A 23,062-nucleotide genomic window follows, 5' to 3' on the forward strand; every position below is an offset into this window, starting at 1 on the left:
GAGAAAGGATTGTTGGGAAAGGGAGAATAGAAACCATGGAGAAACAGACAAGGGACACACAGTGCAGGCAAGAGACAAAGTGAAAAGAAGGGACCAGCAGGGGAAATAGGGAGAAATGAGAGTTAGAGAGATGTCTTAGAAATAAATATTGCAGCACTGGGTGATTGATGAGAACACTGCCTCTAAAATGTTTGCAAAACGTTCAGAAGAAATACCTAGAGACTTATCTGAGGCATAGCCAAGACAGAGTTATAAATCTTGTCTATGAGGTCAATGTGACTTGGTGATATGCACAAAGGGTGTTTTGCCATAGCCATCTGCAGCAACCTTGAGCAATCTCTTGTCCTTTATCTATTCATTCCTTCTGTATTCTGCATTTATTATTTAATATTAATCAGTAGCTTTCTTTTCAACAGCCTTTTTTCCCCCCAAAGAAATCTTTTATTTAAGGAATACAAACTTCATGCATTTCCTAAGTACAACTTTAGGAACACAAGGATTCTTCCCACCATACTCACCCTCCCACCCACACTCCCACTTCCCCCCTCCTCCGTCTCCCACTACCAGTCCCATTCTCCACTAAGATCCATTTTCAATTAACTTTATACACAGAAGACCAACTCTATAATAAGTAGAGTTCAACAATTTACACACACACACACACACACACAAACTGTTCTTCAACAGTCCAGACAAGGGCTGTTCAAATTCATTGCACCTTGAAGTTAATTTGACTTGCTTTTATTTTAGAAGCTTAATTAACTTTAAAGAAGCACCCAAGAATGACACATCCTTTGCAAGCACTTAGATATAACTATAACTTATGAAACATAAGAATATCCTCCACTTAATGCATTAAGCGAAAGTAACTCTTTGAGAATGAGTTTTATCATTAATTAAGGAAATATCTAAGAAAACAAGCAATGGAATTGGTCACTTAGCATAACTAAAACTTATTAGACATAAGAATATCCTCCAATTAATACATCAAGATGAGATAAATTCTTGAGAACAAGTTTTATTGCTTACTCTCATAATACAACTCTTTGAGGATAGAGGTCCTGCATGGGAAGTTAGTGCACAGTGACTCCTGTTATTAATTTAACAATTAATACTCTTATGTATTATTTCAGTGATCACCCAAGGCTCTTAACATGAGCTGCCTTGGCTATGGAAGCCTTTTGAATCCAAAAACTCCTTCAGTATTTAGACAAGCAAAGTGGAAGTTTTCTCCTCCCTTCAGAAAAAAGTACCTCATTCTTTGATGACCACTTCTTTCCACTGGGATCTCACCCACCAAGGTCCTTCATGTAGGACATTTTTTGCCACAGTGTCTTGGCTTTCCATGCCTGAAATGTTCTCGTGGGCTTTTCAGCCAGACCAGAATGCCTTAAGGGCTGATTCTAAGGTCCAAGTGCTACTTAAAGCAACTGTCATGCTATGAGTCTGCTGTGTGGACCGCTTTCCAAGTTGGAGCATTCAGACCATTAATCCTATTTATATGATCACTTTAACACTTAAGATGGTATTTTTACCACCCAACTTAAGGGGTTTGGGGTCTCATGGAAAGTTTTTAAACCATACCTTTAGAAGTAAGTCTGTAGGAATGTATGCACAACTATACAGCTTTACAGTTACAAACTTCATACACTTCATAATTAGAACTTTAGGAACATGCTGATTCTTCTCACCTCTCCCACCTCTACTCTCACCCCTCTTCTTCCTCCCTCTCTTATTCCCACTCTTAGTTTTTACTAAGATCTATTTTCAATTGACTTTATACACATATGATTAACTCTATGTTAAGTAAAGAGTTCAACAAATAATATGAAAAAAATATTATTCCTCAACAGTCAAGACAAGGACTGTTCAAATAATTGTTTCTCAAAGTGTCAATTTCACTTCCACAGATTGCCTTTTAGATGCTCTATTAGTTATCACATGTCAAGGAGAACATATAGTATTTGTCCCTTTGGGACAGACTTATTTCACTAAGTTTGATGTTTTCCAGATTCATCCATTTTGTTGCAAATGACCAGATTTCATTTTTTTACCATTGTATGGTATTTCATGGTGTATATATCCCATAATTTCTCTATCCAGTCTTCAGTTGATGGGCATGTAGGTTGATTCCATGTCTTAGCAATTGTGAATTGTGCTGCAATAAACATGGGGTGCAGATAACTCTTTCATACGTTGATTTCATTTCCCTTGGGTAAATTCCCAGGAGTGGAATGGCTGGGTCATATGATACATCTATATTTAGATTTCTGAGGTATCTTCATACCGTCTTCCATAGTGGCTTTACCAATTTACATTCCTACCAACAGTGCATTAGGGTACCTTTTCCCCCACATCCTTGCCTGCATTTGTTGTTTGTTGATTTCTGTATGAAAGCCATTCTGACAGTAGTGAGGTGAAACCTCATTGTGGTTTTGATTTGCATTTCCCTGATTGCTAGTGATCCTGAGTATTTTTTTTTAACTTTTATTTAATGAATATAAATTTCCAGTGTACAGCTTATGGATTACAGTGGCTTCCCCCTCCCATAACTTCCCTCCCACCCGCAACCCTCCCCTCTCCCGCTCCCTCTCCCCTTCCATTCACATCAAGATTCATTTTCAATTCTCTTTATATACAGAAGATCAATTTAGTATAAAGATTTCAATAGTTTGCACCCACATAGAAACACAAAGTGAAACATACTGTTTGAGTACTAGTTATAGCATCAAATCAAAATGTACAGCACATTAAGGACAGAGATCCCACATGAGGAGCAAGTGCACAGTGGCTCCTGTTGTTGACCCAACAAATTGACACTCTAGTTTATGACGCCAGTAACCACCCTAGGCTGTCGTCATGAGTTGCCAAGGCTATGGAAGCCTTCCAAGTTTGCCGACTCTGATCATATTTAGACAAGGTCATAAAAGACAGAGTGAGGATAGTAACCAATGATCCTAAGAGTGGCATTTACCAGGTTTGAACAATTATACAGCATTAAGTGGAGAAGAGGACCATCAGTACACACATGTTGGGAGTAGAGCCATTGGTGGTAGAGTAGAGGTTATGATTACAAAGGAATGAGGCCCAAGTGCGCTAGACAGGGTCTAGAACAAAGGACAGAGTCATTATTAGAGGAGCTAAGAAAGGTGCTGTCTAAGCTACAATTAAGTTTTCTGATTTAGAGGCAAATAGAACCTGACAGAAGGGACTTGATAATAATCTGGTGGGCTTTAAGCCTTGTAAGTTAAGAGGCCCAGACCTATGTATCTCTTCACATAGGGTATATCCTAAGGTAGGTGTGAACCTCCTAGGGGAAGGCACTCTGTTGACTCTCATTACTTGGCTGGCCTGGGAGGAGAGCTGGTCAGGTAAAGGCAGGTGGCATCTCTAATAAGAAATTTACAGTTCTGCCTGCAATGTTGCTGACCCCACTTGGCCATCCCCTCAGCTGCAGTGGTCACTTTGGAAGTTGGGCTGAGTGAAGGGCTTTTCAGCTTAGAGCCAATAAGATCTGTGACTCTGATCTGGGCATCCTTCAACTCCAGGGCAGGTCCATTTCCAGTGATCCAACTCTTGGCAGAGCTGCCAGGGCTCTTCACAAGCTGACTTCTGCTGAAGCCCAGGCTTACCACATTGAAAGCCACTGCAGTGGACTGGCCTGTTGGGTCTCCTTGAGGGCAGATCACTGTACAGATCAGCCATTAATAGGCCTGCCACCCATTGCTTCTGATGCCTAGCTTTCTTTTCCTCCTGGTTTGTGTTAAAGCAGACCAGAGGATGCAAGTCAAGGGAGTGCCTGTGTCCCATCTCTAATCTTCGGTGGCCTGAACTACAAGTCTGTAGTCACAGGCATGTTCTGTAGTAGTTTTTCTAAGGTAGACAATGCCCATGAGGAAAATTATATTCTCACTTTAAAACTTTTTTTCCCTTTGGTCTGAAAGGGAGGTTTTTTTCTACTTACTGTATACTTCGCTGATGGCGAAGTGAATCTAGCTATGAGATTATTATTTAAGTTCTTATTTTGGCTATGCTATTACAGAAAAATGTTAGCCATCTCTTTTATAAGGTCTAAAGATTAAATTGTGCATCCTACAGATTCCTTCATAATAGAATTAGTTTCCTACCTTGAAGAGAATAGAGAAATGAAAGAACAAGTTGGGCTTAGAATAGAGAAATGAGGGAGCAAGTCCTAGATCGCTTGCTGACAATAGCAATATCACATGAATACTTAGCAAACCGTTTCAACCATTAGATAACAACTTAAGAAAACATTTACCAGAAGGTCCAATGCCTTCTATAAATTTTAAGAATCATGTATTGGACAACACCTCTTAAATATCTAACATGGTGTAGTTTGTTTAACCAGTAAACTTAAGCACAACCATATAAAATGTTTTTAGTTTCTTTCTACCAACAAGTTTAAAACATATGATACACAGATTCAGGTCCCACAAATTAAAATGTATCTTTGATTGATTTTAGCAGCTTAAATTTATGGACAATCTTATCTATAAGCCATTTAAAATAAAACTCTTAATAAAATTTCCCCATGTGGACATACAATATGTACACACATAGAACATAACACAATAGACCAATATAGCAATTTTAATAATAGCTTTTAAAATCTTTAACTCTTTTTGTAGATTGCCAATTGATTTGAATTGCTTTTTGTTTTTAATAACCTCAGTTAACCATACTTTCTCTCAGTTGGTACTGTTAATACATTATTGGCTTCATCTGTTTACAGAGCCATCCCAAAGTACTGAATACAATAGAAGTGGCTGGAAAAAGTCCATAGGAACCTATAGGAGGACAGCTAAACACAGAACCAAAAACGCTTTAGTTTTATGGGCAGCAAATAACTGGATGACAAAAGACTTTAAGTCGCCATGTTTAAAATTATAAAGTTATCATGTGTCTGTTGGCCACTTGGATATTCCCTTTTTGAAAAATATCTGTTTAAGTCCTTTGCCCATTTCTTTTTTTTTTTTTTTTTTTTTTTTTTTGACAGGCAGAGTTAGACAGTGAGAGAGAGACAGAGTTATAGAGAGACAGAGAGAAAGGTCTTCCTTCCATTGGTTCACTCCCCTAATGGCCACCATGGCCGGTGGAGCTGGACTGGAAGAGGAGCAACTGGGACTAGTACCCAGCACCCCAACAGGGACTAGAACCCGGGGTGCCGGCACTGCAGGCGGAGGATTAGCCAAGTGAGCCATGGCACTGGCCTGCCCATTTCTTAACTCAGTTGCTTGTTCTGTTGTTGAGTTTCTTTATTGATTTATATATTTTGGTTATTAATCCTTTATCAGTTGCATAGTTTGCAAATTATTTCTCGCATTCTGTTGGTTGTCTCTTCACTTTCCTGAGTGTCTCTTTTGCACTGCAGAAGCTTCTCAGCTTGATGTGATCCCATTTGTTAATTCTGGCTTTGACTGCCTGTGCCTCTGGGGTCTTTTCCAAGAAGTCTTTGCCTATGCCAACGTCTTGCAGGGTTTCCCCAATGTTCTCTAATAATTCGATGGTATCAGGATGCAGACTTGGGATTTTGATCCATTTTGAATGAATTTTTGTGTAAAGTGTAAGGTAGGGGTCTTGCTTCATATTTCTGCATGTGGGAATCCAGTTTTCCCAGTGCCATTTGTTGAAGAGACTGTCCCTGCTCCAGTGATTGGTTATAGCTGCTTTGTCAAATATAAGTTGGTTGTAGATGCTTGGGTTGATTTCTGGCATTTCTATTCTGTTCCATTGGTCTATCCATCTATATTTGTACCAGTACCAGGCTGTTTTGATTATAACTGCCCTGTAGTATGTCTTGGAATCTGGTATTGTGATGCCTCCAGTTTTGTTTTGATGTATATGATTGCTTTAGCTATTCAGGGTCTCCTGTGCTTCCGTTATTTCAGCATCATTTTTTCTATACCTGAGAAGAATGTCCTTGGTATTTTGATTGGTATCACACTGAATTTGTAAATTGCTTTCAGAAGTATGAACATTTTGATGATATTGATTCTTCCAATTCATGAACATGGAAGATTTTTCCTTTTTTTAATATTTTCAATAGCCTTTTTTTTTTTCAGAAGATAATACTCTCCCTGTTTCTGAAGGTACTTGTAACCAATCATATTCTTAAATCAGCTTTTTTTTTTTTTTTTGACAGGCAGAGTGGACAGTGAGAGAGAGACAGAGAGAAAGGTCTTCCTTTTGCCGTTGGTTCACCCTCCAATGGCCATCACGGCCAGCTGCGGCCAGCGCACTGTGCTGATCCGAAGCCAGGAGCCAGGTGCTTCTCCTCATCGGTGCCCCGACCGGGACTAGAACCCGGTGTGCCGGCGCCGCAAGGCAGAGGATTAGCCTAGTGAGCCGCGGCGCCAGCTTAACCAATCATATTCTAAAACAAGTAGTCTCTGACCTATGAGAACTGCAGCCCCTTACCTAACGTCTACCTTTTGGGACCAAGCCAATGTGTGCTCACTGTATAATGTAGAAATTTGATAGGAATTAGAATTGATGGGAACCCTTACCAAAGCTCACTGGAAGTCGATGGACTTTGGTTTCCCAGGTCTAGGTTACTCATATTCTGCCCTGAATAAACTTTCTATTAACCTTTTTATAGATTCTCTTTATTTTTGTCAATGACGGTAATCTTTCTGCAGAATTCTGGCCCCAAGGGATTGCAACACCATCCTGATAAAGAGAACATTCCAAGGTGGATGAGGAGGTTAGTCTGGGAGAGAGGCAGATGTGTGAAGAGGTTATTACACTGTGATGTGGAGGTACTGCAGAGACATGGAAAAGGGTGGCTGACTCTGCCTGGGAGTAAGCAGAACCTCACTCAAGAGGTAGTGATTTGCTGCGTTTTGAAGGATGAAGCCAATTTTCTTCTGTTTTAGACCTCCCATTTCACACTCTGAGAGTCCGGGATAAGAAGTGGCACATGCAAGGATTAAAGATGAGACAACACCCATGGGCAACAGCTCTTTGTAATTACTTTATTTGGGCCCTTATTCCAAAAATTACTTATGGGTTGTTAAAAGTACATTTTAGGTTTTGTTAAGTATGTTGGGCACTATTGCATTACCAAAGTCTTTCAATGAAGTACTTGGCTCCCCAGCAGGGGGTGCTGTTGCTAGAGGCAGCTTTCTATTGTCCTTACCTTCACCATAGTAAACCCCTAGCCCAGCTCGTGCCTCTTCCTGGGGCAGTTGACATCTAATGAATGGTTATTGGGAGAATATAAAGACTTAGCCACTGGAGCCCGGATTGGGACAATCCTGAGGGACCTTCTAGCTGCAGACTATGGTTGGGGCTGCACATAAGCTCAACCTCTTGCCTCTCAATCCCGACTCCATTCCCCTGAAGGATGAGTGAGGAAATTCCTCAGGGATGCTCCGAAACAAGCATCCAATACCTTAAACTCTGTCTTAAAGTCTTTTTTCCAAACAGTCCAGCTGGACCGATTAAGAAAAGACAAAAGGGCAAAGGGAAAACATAGAGGGAAGAATCGCGAACAGACAAGGTTAAGTAGGTAAAATGCATCCCATAAGGCCACACTAGCAGAAGGTAAGTTTCTGACTAGGCACTGTTCTTTCATGCAGCCAGGTTAAGAGAAGCATTCAGTAAGATTCAGAAATCACAGTTTCCCCAGAATAGAAAGAACCCAGTTGCCCAAAGGAAGAAAATCTCTCCCAACACTGAGACCCAAGAAGTTTTCCTACAGGACCTTACGAAAAGAAAAAGAACACTGTGATAGAGCAACATGACCTCTGTACCCCCCCCCCCATATAGACAACAGCATATTTCATAAGAGGGTGGATGGGTGCAAACTCTAGCTTACAAATTCAAACATTTGGATAATGTGATTTTCTGTATTTCTTTGTATTTGCACTCAATTGATGTCTTGATCCCTGGATCCTATTTTATCTGGTAGAAAACACTAACCTTAGTTCAGAATAAACTCAGTCATTGGAGAGTATACTCCATTCATTCAAATTTTTCCTAGGCCCTTCACACATAGTCTTTCGAATGCATTGTTTATACAACAAGGTTACTGAAAGTGCTTCAGAGCTGCAGACTTTTTAAACCTCAAAATCCTGACTTTTTTTTTTTTTTTTTTTTACAGGCAGAGTGGACAGTGAGAGCGAGAGACAGAGAGAAAGGTCTTCCTTTGCCGTTGGTTCACCCTCCAATGGCCGCCGCGGCTGGCGCGCTGCGGCCAGCGCACCGCGCTGATCCGAAGGCAGGAGCCAGGTGCTTCTCCTGGTCTCCCATGCGGGTGCAGGGCCCAGGTACTTGGGCCATCCTCCACTGCACTCCCGGGCCACAGCAGAGAGCTGGCCTGGAAGAGGGGCAACCGGGACAGAATCCGGCGCCCCAACCGGGACTAGAACTCGGTGTGCCGGTGCTGCAAGGCAGAGGATTAGCCTGTTGAGCCACGGCACCGGCCAAAATCCTGACTTTTGAGATTTAAAACTATTTTCTTAATGGTTTACCTCTGTCATGAGTTTCATAAGTCTATGCTGAAAATGCAAATGCTTACCATTGACTATTACTTCTTTCTAGTTTCTTTTCAATGCTCCTTTTCGAGTGATGGAGGCTTCCTGTCTAGTTGGGATAAGGGGAAGGAGGGATAGAGAAAGAGTAAAAAGGATATTACTGAAGAAAAAATAGCAAGCCATTTTAAAAAACTTACTGGCTAACTTATTGATTGCTACAGGTCTAAAAAAATAGTGCACGCTGAAAATCAGTAGCACGACATTAACATACAGAACAAATAAAAGTAATCAGAAAGGGAGTTCAAAATAAAATGGCCCAGACATAGAGCATCCAGTAAGTGAAAATTAACTCGGGAACATATTTCAGAGAGAAAGCATAGATAGACTTCAACTTTCACAAGGCTCATCCAAGTGGAATCAGTATTCTCTGTTATTTGTTTTTGTAATATAATGTGCCCATATTTAGCATATTGGCTTCAAGAAACAAAGGGGTGATGGAGAGTTTGTCTTGGTTATTTGTTTTAAATAAAAGCCCCAGAGATGTTGGGATGTTGTCCTCCCAAATGAAAAAGCCATTATGAAAATTATGTTTATTTTGGTCTCTGCCACCAGTAACTAAGCTGAAGCCCAGCCAGTTTGCTTCAAATTTCAAACCACTGCAAAGAACAGGCTTTGTGGGGGGAATGAGTTCAGAGACTGCTGGGATCATGGTGACAGGAGCACAGCAAGCTGTGCAGTTCAGGTACAAAGTCCAAGAGGGCAAGGAGCACCCTGAAGATGGATCAGCCCTGCAGATGCACAGATGCTCACAGAGCTGTCTGGTGACGGTCTGACACGCCACAGGCAGGACACACGGAACTGAGAACATGGAAAACAGAGACCCATTTGCCAGATGCCTTCCTTCCCCTCCCCTCCCCTCCCCTCCCCTTCCCTCCCCTTTCCTTCCTCCCTCCCTCCTTCTTTCCTTCCTTCCTTCCTTCCTTCCTTGTGAGTGTGAGTTAATCCTTGCCTTTGTATCTACATGCTACCATTTCAGTGCTCACTGTTCACCTGTATAACTGCTTACTTTTACAAGCAAGTATTTGAAAGAATAGGATGTACAGAAGCTGTTCCTGTGGAAATGTTCAGACTAGAAAGAGCCATAAGAGAAACAGAATGGACTGTTTACAAGAATGACTGGTAAACTGTGATTATTAAACTCTTCAGTATTCGGTAGATTTTTCTCAAAAATGAGTCACATGAGACTAAAAACAAGCTGATAGCATTGTTGAGGCTGAAATGTGCGCTTTAGAGAATCTTTGGAAGCTTGGGCCCAATACTGTGAGCTATAGAGCTTCTCAAGACTCCACAGTTTCTCAGATGAGATGGTTGATGGGGGAATATAATGACCTGGCCACTAGGGCCACACCAGGACAACTCTGAGGGACCCTGCTAGCCCCAGTGCTGCCATGTGCTCTGTTGAGGCTGTGGTTGAAGTGACGTTCACCATCTTCTCTCACCAGGACCAAGGCCACAGCCCTCCTCAGGGGTGCTCCTGAACAAACACCCACCACCTTAAACTGTCTCAGAACCTGCTTCACAGGCAGTCCACCCAGCCTGAGAATAAGCAAAGACAAAAGGACAAAGGGGAAACAAAGTAGGAAGACTCTCTGGTGAGATCATATTTTAGAATATATCAGCACTTTGAAAACCTGTACAATTTGGGCCGGAGCCGTGGCGTAGTGGGTGAAGCCGCCACCTGCAGTGCCCGGGATCCCACATAGGTGCCGGGTTTGAGTCCCAGCTGCTCCACTTCTGATCCAGCTCTCAACTATGGCCTGAGAAAGCAGTGGAAGTTGGCCCAAGTCCTTGGACCCCTACACCTGTGTGGGAGACCAGGAAGAATCTCCTAGTTCTTGGCCTCAGATCAGCCCAGCCCCAGACATTGCAGCCATCTGGGGAGTGAACCAGCAGACAGAAGACCGACCTACCTTTCTCTCTCTCTCTTTCTCTCTCTCTCTTTCTCTCTTTCTTTCTCTCTTTCTTTCTTTCTCTCTTTCTCTCTCTCTCTGCCTCTCTGTAACTCTGCCTTTCAAATAAATAAATAAATCTTTTTTTAAAAAAGTGTACAACTCCGTAAAGTATATTTTCCAAATGACCAATCTCAGAAACCTATTCATGGGTTGAAAAGCCCATTCATGGGCAGTGCCGCGGCTCACTAGGCTAATCCTCCACCTGCGGTGCTGGCACACTGGGTTCTAGTCCCAACGGGGGCGCCGGATTCTATCCCAGATGCTCCTCTTCCAGTCCAGCTCTCTGCTGTGGTCCAGGAAGGCAGTAGAGGATGGCCCAAGTGCTTGGGCCCTGCACCCTCATGGGAAACTAGGAGGAAACACCTGGCTCCTGGCTTCGGATCAGCACAGTACGCCAGCTGTGGCGGCCATTTGGTGGGTGAACCAACGGCAAAAGGAAGACCTTTCTCTCTGTCTCTCTCACTGTCCACTCTGTCAAAAAAAAAAAAAAAAAAAAAACTCTCTCCTCTCTGTCTCTACCTCACTCTGTAACTCTTTCAAATAAATAAAAAGAAAAAAAAAAAAGCCCATTCAAGGTACACGATAAACCTTGGATTTTTTTTTTTAACATTTATTTATTTATTTGAAAGGCAGAGTTACACAGAGAGAGGAGAGGTGGGGGCAGGGGGGTCCTCCATCCAATGGTTCACTCCCCAGTTGGCTGCAATGGCTGGAGCTGTGCCGATCCAAAGCCAGGAGCCAGCAGCTTCTTCCAGGTCTCCCATGCAGGTGCAGGGGCCCAAGGACTTAGGCCATCTGCTACTGCTTTCCCAGACCATAGCAGAGAGCTGGATTGGAAGTGGAGCAGTCAGGTCTCGAACCAGCACCCATATGGGATGACGGCACTTCAGGCCAGGGCGTTAACCCGCTGTGCCACAGCACTGGCCAAATTTGGATTTTTAATTCAACAGATTATGAAAAATTCAACTATGAACTAATTTGAAAGAAACTGCCCTTTACTAGGTTTGGGTGCACTGTCAAAGAAAAACAACCATAATTATCTGAAAAGGCTATCAAAATATTCCTCCCTCTGCCAGTTCCATTTCTGTGGGAGCGTGTACTGTCTTCATAGACTTCAATCAAAACAATATACCACAATGGACTGAATGCAGACTCCAGTTGTCTTCTATTAAGCCATGCTCATTTACAGAAATGTAAAATAATGTTCTTTCCACTAAAATCCTTTGTTTTGGAAAACATTATTATTTTTAAATAGATTATTAAGATTAATATGTAATGAGTTTAGTATACTTTTTACATGACTTAATAATAAAGCATATTTTTAATTTCTCAATTTTTTTCTAATATGGTAAATATTAGTAGATACAAGTCATATAAACTATTACTGGTATCCTCAATAGCTTTTTTTTTTTTTTTTTTTTGACAGGCAGAGCTAGACAATGAAAGAGAGAAAGACAGAGAGAAAGGTCTTCCTTTTTCGTTGGTTCACCCCCCCCCCAAATGGCAGCCACGGCCGGCATGCTGCACCAATCCAAAGCCAGGAGCCAGGTACTTCCTCCTGGTCCCCCATGTGGGTGCAGGGCCCAAGCACTTGGGCCATCCTCCACTGCCTTCCTGGGCCACAGCAGAGAGCTGGACTGGAAGAGGAGCAACTGGGACAGAATCTGGCCTCCCAATCGTGACTAGAACCAGGGGTGCCGATGCCGCAGGTGGAGGATTAGCCTAGTGAGCCACGGCGCCGGCATCCTCAATAGCTTTTGAAATGATCTTGGGATCAAAAGGTTTAAGAACTGGGACCTGCATTGTGGTATAGCAGGTAAAGCCACCGTCTGCAATGCTGGCATCCCATATGGACACCAGTTCATGTCCTGGAGGCTCCACTTCTGATCCAGCTCCCAGCTAATGGCCTGGGGAAAGCAGAAGATGATCCAAGTATTTGGGTCCTTGCCACCCATGTGGGAGACCCAGATGGAGCTCCTAGCTTCAGCCTGGCCCAGCCCTGGCTATTGTGGCCATCTTGGGAGTGAACCAGTAGATGGAAGATCTCTCTCTCTTTCTCTTCCTCTCTTTCTTTCTGTAACTTGGACTTCAAATAAATAAATAAATATATTTTTTAAAAAGTTCAAAAACTTCTGATCTAGGGTTTATCTAAGAACGGAATTGCTGGGTTTAAATTTATCTTTAGTAAATATTCTGAAATCACTCTCCAAAGTGTATCAGTGTAGACTCCCACTTGCAGTGTGTGACAGTGCCCTTTGCTCACACCCTCATCTGCCTTTCGGAATTATTTTACACTTAATTTTTAATACCTAATGGATGCCAAAGTGGTTTTGTTTTTATTTGAATTTCTCTGATTACCACTGAGATTGTGCACTTCCCATGGTATTTATTGGCTCTACATAATTTCTCTCCTTTGAAATTCCTGTTTGTATTTTTTTGCACATTCCTCTCTTGTTTGTTTTTTTGCATCAAGTTTTGGGAGCCCTTTACATTTTCCTGGCATTTGTCTTTGGTTGGTTTCATTTCTTTTTTCATCTTCTAATTTTTTATTTCTGAGGCAGTATAATTTATATATGATAAAATTTATATGCCACATATATTAAGTTCATGAGTTCTGAGAATTGTATAAGCCCATATTACCACTACTGAAAACAAAATAGAGAATATTACTATCATCCAGAAAGTTCCCTGTATACTCCCCAGAGGCCATCCTGGAAAATAAAATTGGTCGGGGTTGGCGCTGTGGCACAGCAACTTAAAGCCATGGCCTGTAGTGCTGGCATCCCATATGGGCGCTGGTTTGAGTCCCGGCTGCTGCACTTCAGATCCAGCTCTCTGCAATGGCCTAGGAAAGCAGTAGAAGATGGCCCAAATCCTTGGGCCCCTGCACCCGTGAAGGAGACCCGGAAGAAGTTCCCGGCTCCTGGCTTCAGATCAGCTCAGCTCCGGCTGTTGCGGTCATTTGGGGGAGTGAAGCAGTGGAGGGAAGACCTCTCTCTCTGGCTCTGCCTTGCTCTGTAACTCTTTCAAATAAATCTTTTTTAAAAAGAAAAGAAAGAAAAGAAAAGAAAATTGGTCTATTCTGTAACCACACATCAATGGAATCATTGATGTAGTGTGTATTCCTCTGTGTCTGGCTTTTTTCTCTCAACGTATTGTCTTTTTTTTTATTTATTTAAAGAAAATGTTATTTATTAATTTGAGAGACAGGGAGAGAGGAGACAGACGGAGAGAACTCTCATCCACTACTTTACTCCCTCAGCAGGACTGGCCCAGGCCAAAGCTGGGAGCCAGAAACTGAATCCAAGTTTCCACATGGGTGACAGGAACCCAGTTATTTGAGCCATCACCACTGTCTCATATAGTCATCTTTAGCAAGAAGCTGGACTCAGGAACTGGAGCAGGAAATTAAACAAAGACACTCCAATACAGGATGTGGGCATCTTTACCACAGGCTAACTGCCCACCAACATAACATCTCTGAGATTCATCCACATGCTTATGCATATGGGTAGTGCATCCCTTTGTACCACTGAGAACATTTCCACTCTGTAAATATAACAGACGTATTTATTCTCTAGCAGATACACATTTCAGTTGTTTCTAGCTTTTGGCTGTTGTGAGTAAGGCTTCCATGAACATTCTTTTTTTAAACTTTTTTAGAATTATTTGTATTTATTTGAAAGTCACAATGACAGAGAGAGAGGGAAAGAGAGAAAGAAAGAGATCTTCCATCCACTGGGTCACTTCCCAAATGGCCACAACAGCAGGGACCAGGCCAGACTGAAGATGGGAGCCAGGAACTCCACCCATCTCCCACGTGGGTGTCAGGGGCCCAAGCACCTGTGCCATCTTCTGCTGCTTTCCCAGGTGCATTAGCAGAGAGCTACATCAGAAGCAGAGCAGTCAAGAGTTGGAACTTGAACTCCAAAATGCGTTGCTAGCATCACAGGCTGCAGCTTTACCCACTGAGCCATAATGCAAGCCCCTCTATGAACATTTTTATACAAAACTTTTTTTAAAGATTTTTATTTATTTATTTGACAGGTAGAGTTACAGACAGTGAGAGAGAGAGAGACAGGGAGAAAGGTCTTCCTTCCGTTGGTTCACTCCCCAAATGGCCACAACGGCCGGAGCTGCGCTGATCCGAAGCCAGGAGCCAGGTGCTTCCTCCTGGTCTCCCATGCAGGTGCAGGGCTCAAGCACTTGGCCCATCCTCCACTGCACTCTCGGGCCACAGCAGAGAGCTGGACTGGAAGAGGAGCAACCTGGACTAGAACCAGCACCCATATGGGATGCTGGCGCTGCAGGCAGAGGATTAACCTAGTGCGCCACGACACTGGGCCCTATACAAAATTCTTTGTGACATATATTTTCATTCCTCTTTGGTACAATACCTAGGAGTGAAATGAACCATCTGCAAAATATATGTTTGAACCACATATCTTATCTTCCATATATTTTACTCTGTTTTCCATATTTTCATCTCTTTGTACTACATTGCACGTAATCTCTCTAAATTTATTTCTGATTCTCTCATTTCTTCTCCAACTCTATCTAACCTGTATATAAAGTTGTCATTTCAGTGGTTACATTTTCATTTCTGGAATTTCTATTTGGTTCTTTTTTCACTCTTGTGGGCAATTTTTTAAAGATTTATTTATTTGAAAATCAAGATTACACAGAGAAAAGGAGAGGCAGAGAGAGAGAGAGAGGTGTCTTCCAACCGCTGGTTCACCCCCCAGTTGGCTGCAATGGCCAGAGCTGAGCCGATCCGAAGCCAGGAGCCAGGAGTTTCTTCCGGGTCTCCCATAAGGGAGTAGGGGCTCAAGGACTTGGTCCTTCCTCCACTGCTTTCCCAGGCCATTGCAGAGAGCTGGATCAGAAGTGGAACAGCCGGGACACGAACTGGCATCTATATGGGTTGCCGGCACCGAAGGCAGCGGCTTTACCAGCTATGCCACAGCGCTGGCCATCCTGTGGGCATTTTTAATACTATTGTGCTACCTTATCTTTGTTTTGTCTATATTTTACTATTTTAATTATTAAAAATATCTTATATTCAATATTTTCATTTTTCTGAATTTTTGACATGGGGCTCTAATCATATTGATTTTTGTTGTGTCAACTCTCATTCCTTTTTGTAAAGATTTATTTATTTTGAAAGGCAAAGTGACAAGAGAGGGGAAGAAACAGAGAAAGAAAGAAATCTTCCATCTGCTGGTTCATTTCCCAACTGCTGGCATCAGCCAGGGCTAAGCCAGGCCAAAACCAGTAGCCAGGAATTTCATGTAGGTCTCCTACATGTCTGGTAAGTACTTGAACCTCCTTGTTTTCCCAGGCATACTAGTAGGGAGCAGGATTGGAAACAGAGCAGTTTGGTGCTTGGACAGGGGATTCCAGCATCACAGGTGGTGGCTTAATCCACTGTGCCATGGTGCCAGCCCCAACTCTCACTCTTAGTAGCTTAATTCTTCATGAATATATATCTTTGACTTGTGAATCCATATCGTGATGTTTATCTATTAGATGCCATGTTATTTTGATTAAACATATGTATTATTTTTGTAAATTAACATCCCACCATTCCTTTCTGGGTCTGGGGATGAAGAATGAGATGTGGAGTTTTGTAACAGTAAGCTTTATCTGTATAAGAGTCACTAACTACAGAAACACAGCAAAGGAATAACCCATAAGGTTAAAGACCTTTTAAGGGCTAGACCTTTTAAGCTAGTCTTGGCTCACCTGGGTAACAATACATTGCTTTATTCTTGACAGTGCACCTTCCAATCCCGTGGCCTTTCCTGCAGAACTGTCTTTGGTGCCCACATCGCATGTTGCCTCCTGACCCTATTTACTCTACACCCCGGCCTCCCAGACCAGAAAACTCTGCCTGCCCTCCTAATGGCATCTAATAGATAAACATCTCTATATGGATTCACAAGTCAAAGACATATATTCATGAAGAATTAAGCTACTAAGAGTGAGAGTTGGGGCTGGCACTGTGGCACAGTGGGTTAAGCCACCACCTGTGATGCTGGAATCCCCTGTCCAAGCACCAAACTGCTCTGCTTCCAGTCCTGTGAGGCTGAGGGGCTGGGTGCTGTGGGGAGATAATCTGGGAAGACCCAGCAGCTGCAACAGGAAGCAGGTGGAGAGCTACCTTGGGAGGTTTCCAGGGGAGAGAACAGGTGGATCTGAAGATCAGAGGCAGGAGCTGGGCATGCCATCAAAGTGATGGGCCAGTCCAAGAGGGTAGATTCTGAGACGGGTCCCTGGGAGGATTTGTGGCAGGAAGATTAGGTAGAATAAAAGTTCTAAATACAACAGATGTGGAGAAAAGGAAACACCCCTGTACGCAGTTGATGGGAAGGCAAATTAGTACAGCCATTACAGAAAGCTGTATGGAGATGCCTCAAAAACTAGAAATGGAATTGTCATCTGGTCCAGCAATCTCACTTCTGCGCATTTACCCAGTATGCCTAAGAGAGATTTTCACTCACATGTTCATTACAGTACAATTCACAATAGCCAAGTAATGCAATCAAAATGCCCTTCAACAGATGAGTGGATAAAGAAAAGGTAAAATACTATTCAGCCTTAAAAAGGAGGAAAATTCTGTCATTTGCAGCAGCTGAGCCAGAATCAGAGAACATTCTACTAGTGAAATGAGCCAGGCATGGACAAGTTCTCACTTGTATGTGGAATCCAAAAGTGGAACTTGCAGAAGCAGAGAGTAGGTTACCAAAGGCTAAGGGGTGGAGTGAATAGGGATACCACAACGAAGGGTACCAAGTTTCAGTTAGATAGGAGGATTATGTTAGGGTTTTCTTTAGAACTGTTGCACAATTTGTTGAGTATAGTTAACAGTAGCATACTGTATGTAACAAATTTGCTAAGAGAGTAAATGCTAAATGTTCTCAACAGAGCAGGCATTGTGGTACAACAGGTTAAACTGCCTACCACATGGGATGCCCACATTCCATGTTGAAATACCTGGGATCAAGTCCCACCTCCACTTTCAATCCTGCTGCCTGCTAATGCATCTGGGAGGCAATAGATGATTGAGAAAATACTGACTTCTTGTCACCCATGTGACATTCCAGGATGGAGCTCTTGACTCTTGGTTTTGGCTTGGACCAGCCCTGACTATTCTAGGGATTTGGGGAGTGAACCACTTGGTGAAAGCTCGCTCTCTCTCTCTCTCTCTCCTCCCTGCTTTCAAATAAATAAAAATGAATAAATATTTTTAAATGTAGTTTTAAAAGTGTTCTCATCATGGGGCCACTGTGGGGGCACAGTGGGTTAAAGTCCCAATGTGCAAGGCCAGCATCCCACAGGGGTGCCAGTGCTAGTTCATGTCCCTGCTGCTCCACTTCTGATCCAGCTCTCTGCTATGGCCTGGGAAGGCAGTAGAAGGCCCAAGTCCTTGGACCTCTGCACCCGTGAGCAAGACCTGGAAAAATCTCCTGGCTCCTGGCTTCAAATCAGCTCAGCTGTGGCCATTGCAGTCATTTGGGGAGTAAACCAGCAGATGGAAGACCTTTCTCTCTCTCTGGTTCTACCTCTCTCTGCAACTCTGTCTTATAAATAAAATAAATATTAAAAAATTCTCATCATAAACAATGGTAAGTATTTGAGGTGGTGGATATGTGAATTAACTTGATTGAATTATTCCACATGATGTTCATATGCGTCAGAACATAAATTTGTATTCCACAAATCCACAGTTCTTCACAAAGCTTGTGGAAAATGAAATTCAAAGTTCATTTTGGTGCAAAAAATTTTTTGAAATCCATGCATGGGGGCTGGCTCTGTGGCATAACAGGTAAAACTGCCACCTGAGACACCAGAATCCCATATGGGTGCCAGTTTGAGTCTTGCCTGCTGCACTTCTGATCCATCTCCCTGCTAAGGCAACTAGGAAGGTAGAGGAGGATGAACCAAGTGCTTGGGGCCCCACATCCACATGGGAGACCCAGAAGAAGCTCCTGGCTTCTGGCTTCTAATTGGCCCAGCTCCTGCCATTGCGGCCATTTGGGGAGTGAACCAGTGGATGGAAGATCACTCTCTGTCTCTCCTCTCTCCTTCTTTCTCTCTGTAACTGTCTTTCAAATAAATAATAAATCTTTTTTAAAAAAAAAATCCATGCATAAGTTTTTCCATAATAAAATTTCATGAGATTTCAGAAGGCCCCTTGTGTATAAAACTATAATTTGCCAATTTACAATAAAAAAATTTTAAAGACAGTAGAGACTAGGCAAGAACAGAGGAAACAAATGGTGAGAATCAGAGCAGCCAGCTGAACTGAACCCAAGACCAAGGGAGTGCTCACAGGACGGAGACATGAGTCTGGGTCCCAGATCAAGGACTCAGTGCTGCAGATAATTTTTTGAGATCCTGACAAAGGCTTTTCCCAGCATCCTCCCCTCAGGGCTTACTTGTGCCCATTCCTTGTCCTAATGCAGCAAGAACAAAGAATCAGTTCTTGGCCATGAGTTCCAAAACAGGTTCTTAAAATTCATAATAGAAACAATCATATTAAAAACTAAAATATTTAGATTTGTAAATAATTTTTTGAGAGTAGAACGAGTATTTTGATTCCAAAAGGTCAGCTTTGAATACCAAGATCCAAAGGTCTGAATAAAAAGTTTATGCTACAATCAAGGTTTATACTTGCTTGTGCAATGGAATGAGAAGACCACAGAGTATCGCATGAGCCATTTCAGTCCTCCCATCACGGCTGCTTCTACCTCCCTGAGACCAGAGGAAAATATCACTCATGGGAGAAAAGAAGAAAATCGGTAAAAGAGACAAATAAAATTAGTAATTGACCTGAATTCCCAAGAAAAGAAGCCTTTATAAGCTGTACATCTCAGGGCCCAAATACATGGTGCTGGAGGGAGGCCCCTCAGAGAAATCTCATACTGCATTTTAGGGGGTGCTGAGGGAGGGTATCAGAAACTTTGGCCTGTCTTCCCAGGGTGCATCCCAGGGACACTGAGAGCCCACATTCAACATCAGGCTAGCACTGAAGGATGGCCAAGCCTGAGAAATGCCCAGGTCGATGGGCCTGAGCACAGTTCAGTCCCAGCACCTCAAGGTGATGCCAAGGAGCAGCCAACAGCTCACAGGCTTCCCCCTAAAAAGGGTTCATGTAAGCTAGGGAAGGTCCTGGGATGGACCAGGAGGGCATGAAAGGATGGGGAAGCAGCCAATGAAGAGCCATGGAAGGGACATGAGCAGATGCCAGTGCACAGTGATTGGGACCAGATAGGTTGTGCTTTGACTTACAGACACCAGCCCAAGACAAACAGTGGACATCAAGCAGATTCAGCCCCTTCACTAAACCTTGGATGAGTGAGTTGTCTCACTCCAACCCCATAACTTAGCCCACCCATGGAGACAGACATACCTTGAATTGACTGAATGAAATATTCTGCCACAGACTGGATACCAAGGCTCAGGACTAAACAGCTGTAGGAAATAACATTACATTCTTGCTCACCTGAATTCTGTGAAGCTGGTACGTGTTAACAGAATTGGACCCCGAGTAACATCGATTTAATGCTGGATCTCCCAAAGTAATGCTTAGGGGCACTATAAATGTTCTCTAATTGATTTATACTTGTACAGAGTTAAGAAACACCTAAGTATACCTCGTAAGTTAGTCTGAAAGCTACGTTTCAGGTCAATGAGGAAGAGGAGTCAATAAGTGGAACTAGTAAAAATAGGAACAATTGAGACATAAATTAAGACAAACCCCAATCTCACTTGTTATACCAATGTAAATTTCATACAGATCAAAGATTTAAACTGGGGCCAGTGCTGTGGCACAATAGACTAAACTTCTGCCTGTGGTGTCCGCATATCAAATGGGCACCAGTTCATTTCCCAGCTGCTCCTTTTCTGATTCAGCTCTCTGGTATGGTCTGGGAAAGCCGTAGAATATGGCCCAAGTGCTTGTGCCCCGTACCCACATGGGAGACCCGGAAGAAGCTCCTAGCTCCTGGCTCCAGAGTGACCCAGCTCCAGCCATTCACCTATCTGAGAAGTGGACCAGTGGATAGAAAGCCTTTCTTTCCTTCTCTCTGTAACTCTACCTCTCATATAAATAAATAAATCTTTTAAAAAAGATTCAAACTCAGAAATCATAATAATGAATAATTAATAATAATAATAATGGAGTATATTTGTTTATTAGAATGGAAACATTTCTAGCCGACGCCGCGGCTCACTAGGCTAATCCTCCATCTTGTGGCACTGGCACACCGGGTTCTAGTCCCGCTCGGGGCGCCGGATTCTGTCCCGGTTGCCCCTCTTCCAGGCCAGCTCTCTGCTGTGGCCAGGCAGTGCAGTGGAGGATGGCCCAAGTGCTTGGGCCCTGCACCCCATGGGAGACCAGGAGAAGCACCTGGCTCCTACCATCGGATCAGCGCGATGCGCCGGCAGCAGCGCACTGGCCGCGGCAGCCATTGGAGGGTGAACCAACGGCAAAAGGAAGACCTTTCTCTCTGTCTCTCTCTCTCTCTCACTATCCACTCTGCCTGTCAAAAAAAAAAAAAAAAAAAAGAATGGAGACATTTCTAAGAATGACAAAAATGCAGAAGCATAATGAAGGTTGATAAATTTGAAACCAAAACATTTTTAATTTTAATACAATAGAAAATTACAATAATGAACAAAATCAAAAGGCAATTGCTATAGAGATAGTGTTATTTATGACCAACATTATAGACAAAGGGCTAATTTTATAAACTTACAAGAAATACCTATAATCAATAAAGACAAAGTCAACCCAACAGAACACTGAACAAAAGACACAAAGAAAGAGATATAAATGGCCATTAGATGTATGAAAAGATGCCCAGCCTCATTAATAATTAAGGAAATGTAATACAAAGTCATGTTGTTAATAAAATTGGCAAAAGCCTAAATTCGATGGTCCTCACTTTTACTGAGGCAGAACACCAGATATCTTCATGTATTTTTAGTATGAGGATAATTGCTACAATTGACAACATCTATCAAATGCTTTAATCCATGTTGCTTTCAATTCAGTAATTTCAATGCTGGGAATTTGCAATACAAATAAACTTGCTAAAGTGGCCCATGAAGTATGTTCACTGGAGCATTATTTTTAGTGTTTAAAAATATAGAAAATTTCCTTTTTAAAAATTTTATATATCTTAAAGCAGAAAGAGAGAGAGAGAGAGAGAGAGAGCGCTCCCATCTGCTGGTCCACTCCCCAAATGCCAACAACAGCAATGGCTGGGCCAGGTTCAGAGCAGAGAGCAGGGAACACAACTCAAGTCTCCCATGCAGGTGGCAGGAAATCAAGTATTGAAGCCAACACCGCTGCCTCCCAAGATCAGCATTAGCAAGAAGTTAGAGCCAGAAAAACAACCCAAACACTCAAAGGGGGATGTAGAGGTGTCTTAACCACGAGGCTCAATGCTTGCTCCTGGAAATTCTCTTTACGTAGGGGTCTAGAAAAGGATTTCTGAGGAAGGTCACACCAATGACAGGATGGCAGGGTGAGAAGGGAGAACCACAGACAGTACAAACTCGACTCACATTGAAATTCAATTCAATTGTACTTCTAAGCTAATAAAATATCTCCCCATATTTTATTTATACCATAAGGCTTTTATATTTTCTTTTAAACTGAATTCAGCCCAAAAAAATGTTTATTAGAGTCCTACTCTGTTCTAAACATATTCAATTAAATCCTTCCAATGGAAATGGAATGTGCAAGAAAAGACAGGAAGAGACTTCCAGGAGGCCATGGAAGTTTATGGTGGCTGACATGCACAAGGGTAAAGCCAGACAAATGCAGTGCAGGGCAAAAGAGAAGCAGGGAGACCAAAAATGAGGCTGCAGTCAGTTTTCACTGCAGCTACCATCAATTTTCTTCAGTAAAGGTTCATAATTATTATGTTTGTGCTTTAGGAAAGCAACTTTGCCAGCCACATACCAAATGGAAGGAGGCCAGTTAGCTCGATGCAATAGGTGATGCTGTCAGAACAAGAACAGCAGACGAAAGAATGCAGAAAAGAGAGGACTCAGGAAGATTTTGGAGACAGTATAAACAAAATCGGACTATTCAGCAGATGTGCGAAGTAAAGGAGATAGTTATTTGAGATAGCATTAACCAGACAGTCAATGACCAGATAGATATGGAAAGCAAAGGAAATGAAACTGTTACTAGTTATGTCGACTAGAAGGTGACACTGTCATTCGATAAAAGGAGTCAGGGAGAGGCCGGCACCGTGGCTTAACAGGCTAATCCTCCGCCTTGTGGCGCCGGCACACCGGGTTCTAGTCCCGGTCGGGGCGCTGGATTCTATCCCGGTTGCCCCTCTTCCAGGCCAGCTCTCTGCTATGGCCCGGGAAGGCAGTGGAGGATGGCCCAAGACCTTGGGCCCTGCACCCGCATGGGAGACCAAGAGAAGCACCTGGCTCCTGGCTTCGGATCAGCGAGATGAGCCGGCCGCAGTGGCCATTGGAGGGTGAACCAACAGCAAAAAGGAATACCTTTCTCTCTGTCTC

This window comes from Lepus europaeus, chromosome 2, assembly GCF_033115175.1.
Source record: "Lepus europaeus isolate LE1 chromosome 2, mLepTim1.pri, whole genome shotgun sequence".
NCBI classification, from domain to species: domain Eukaryota; kingdom Metazoa; phylum Chordata; class Mammalia; order Lagomorpha; family Leporidae; genus Lepus; species Lepus europaeus.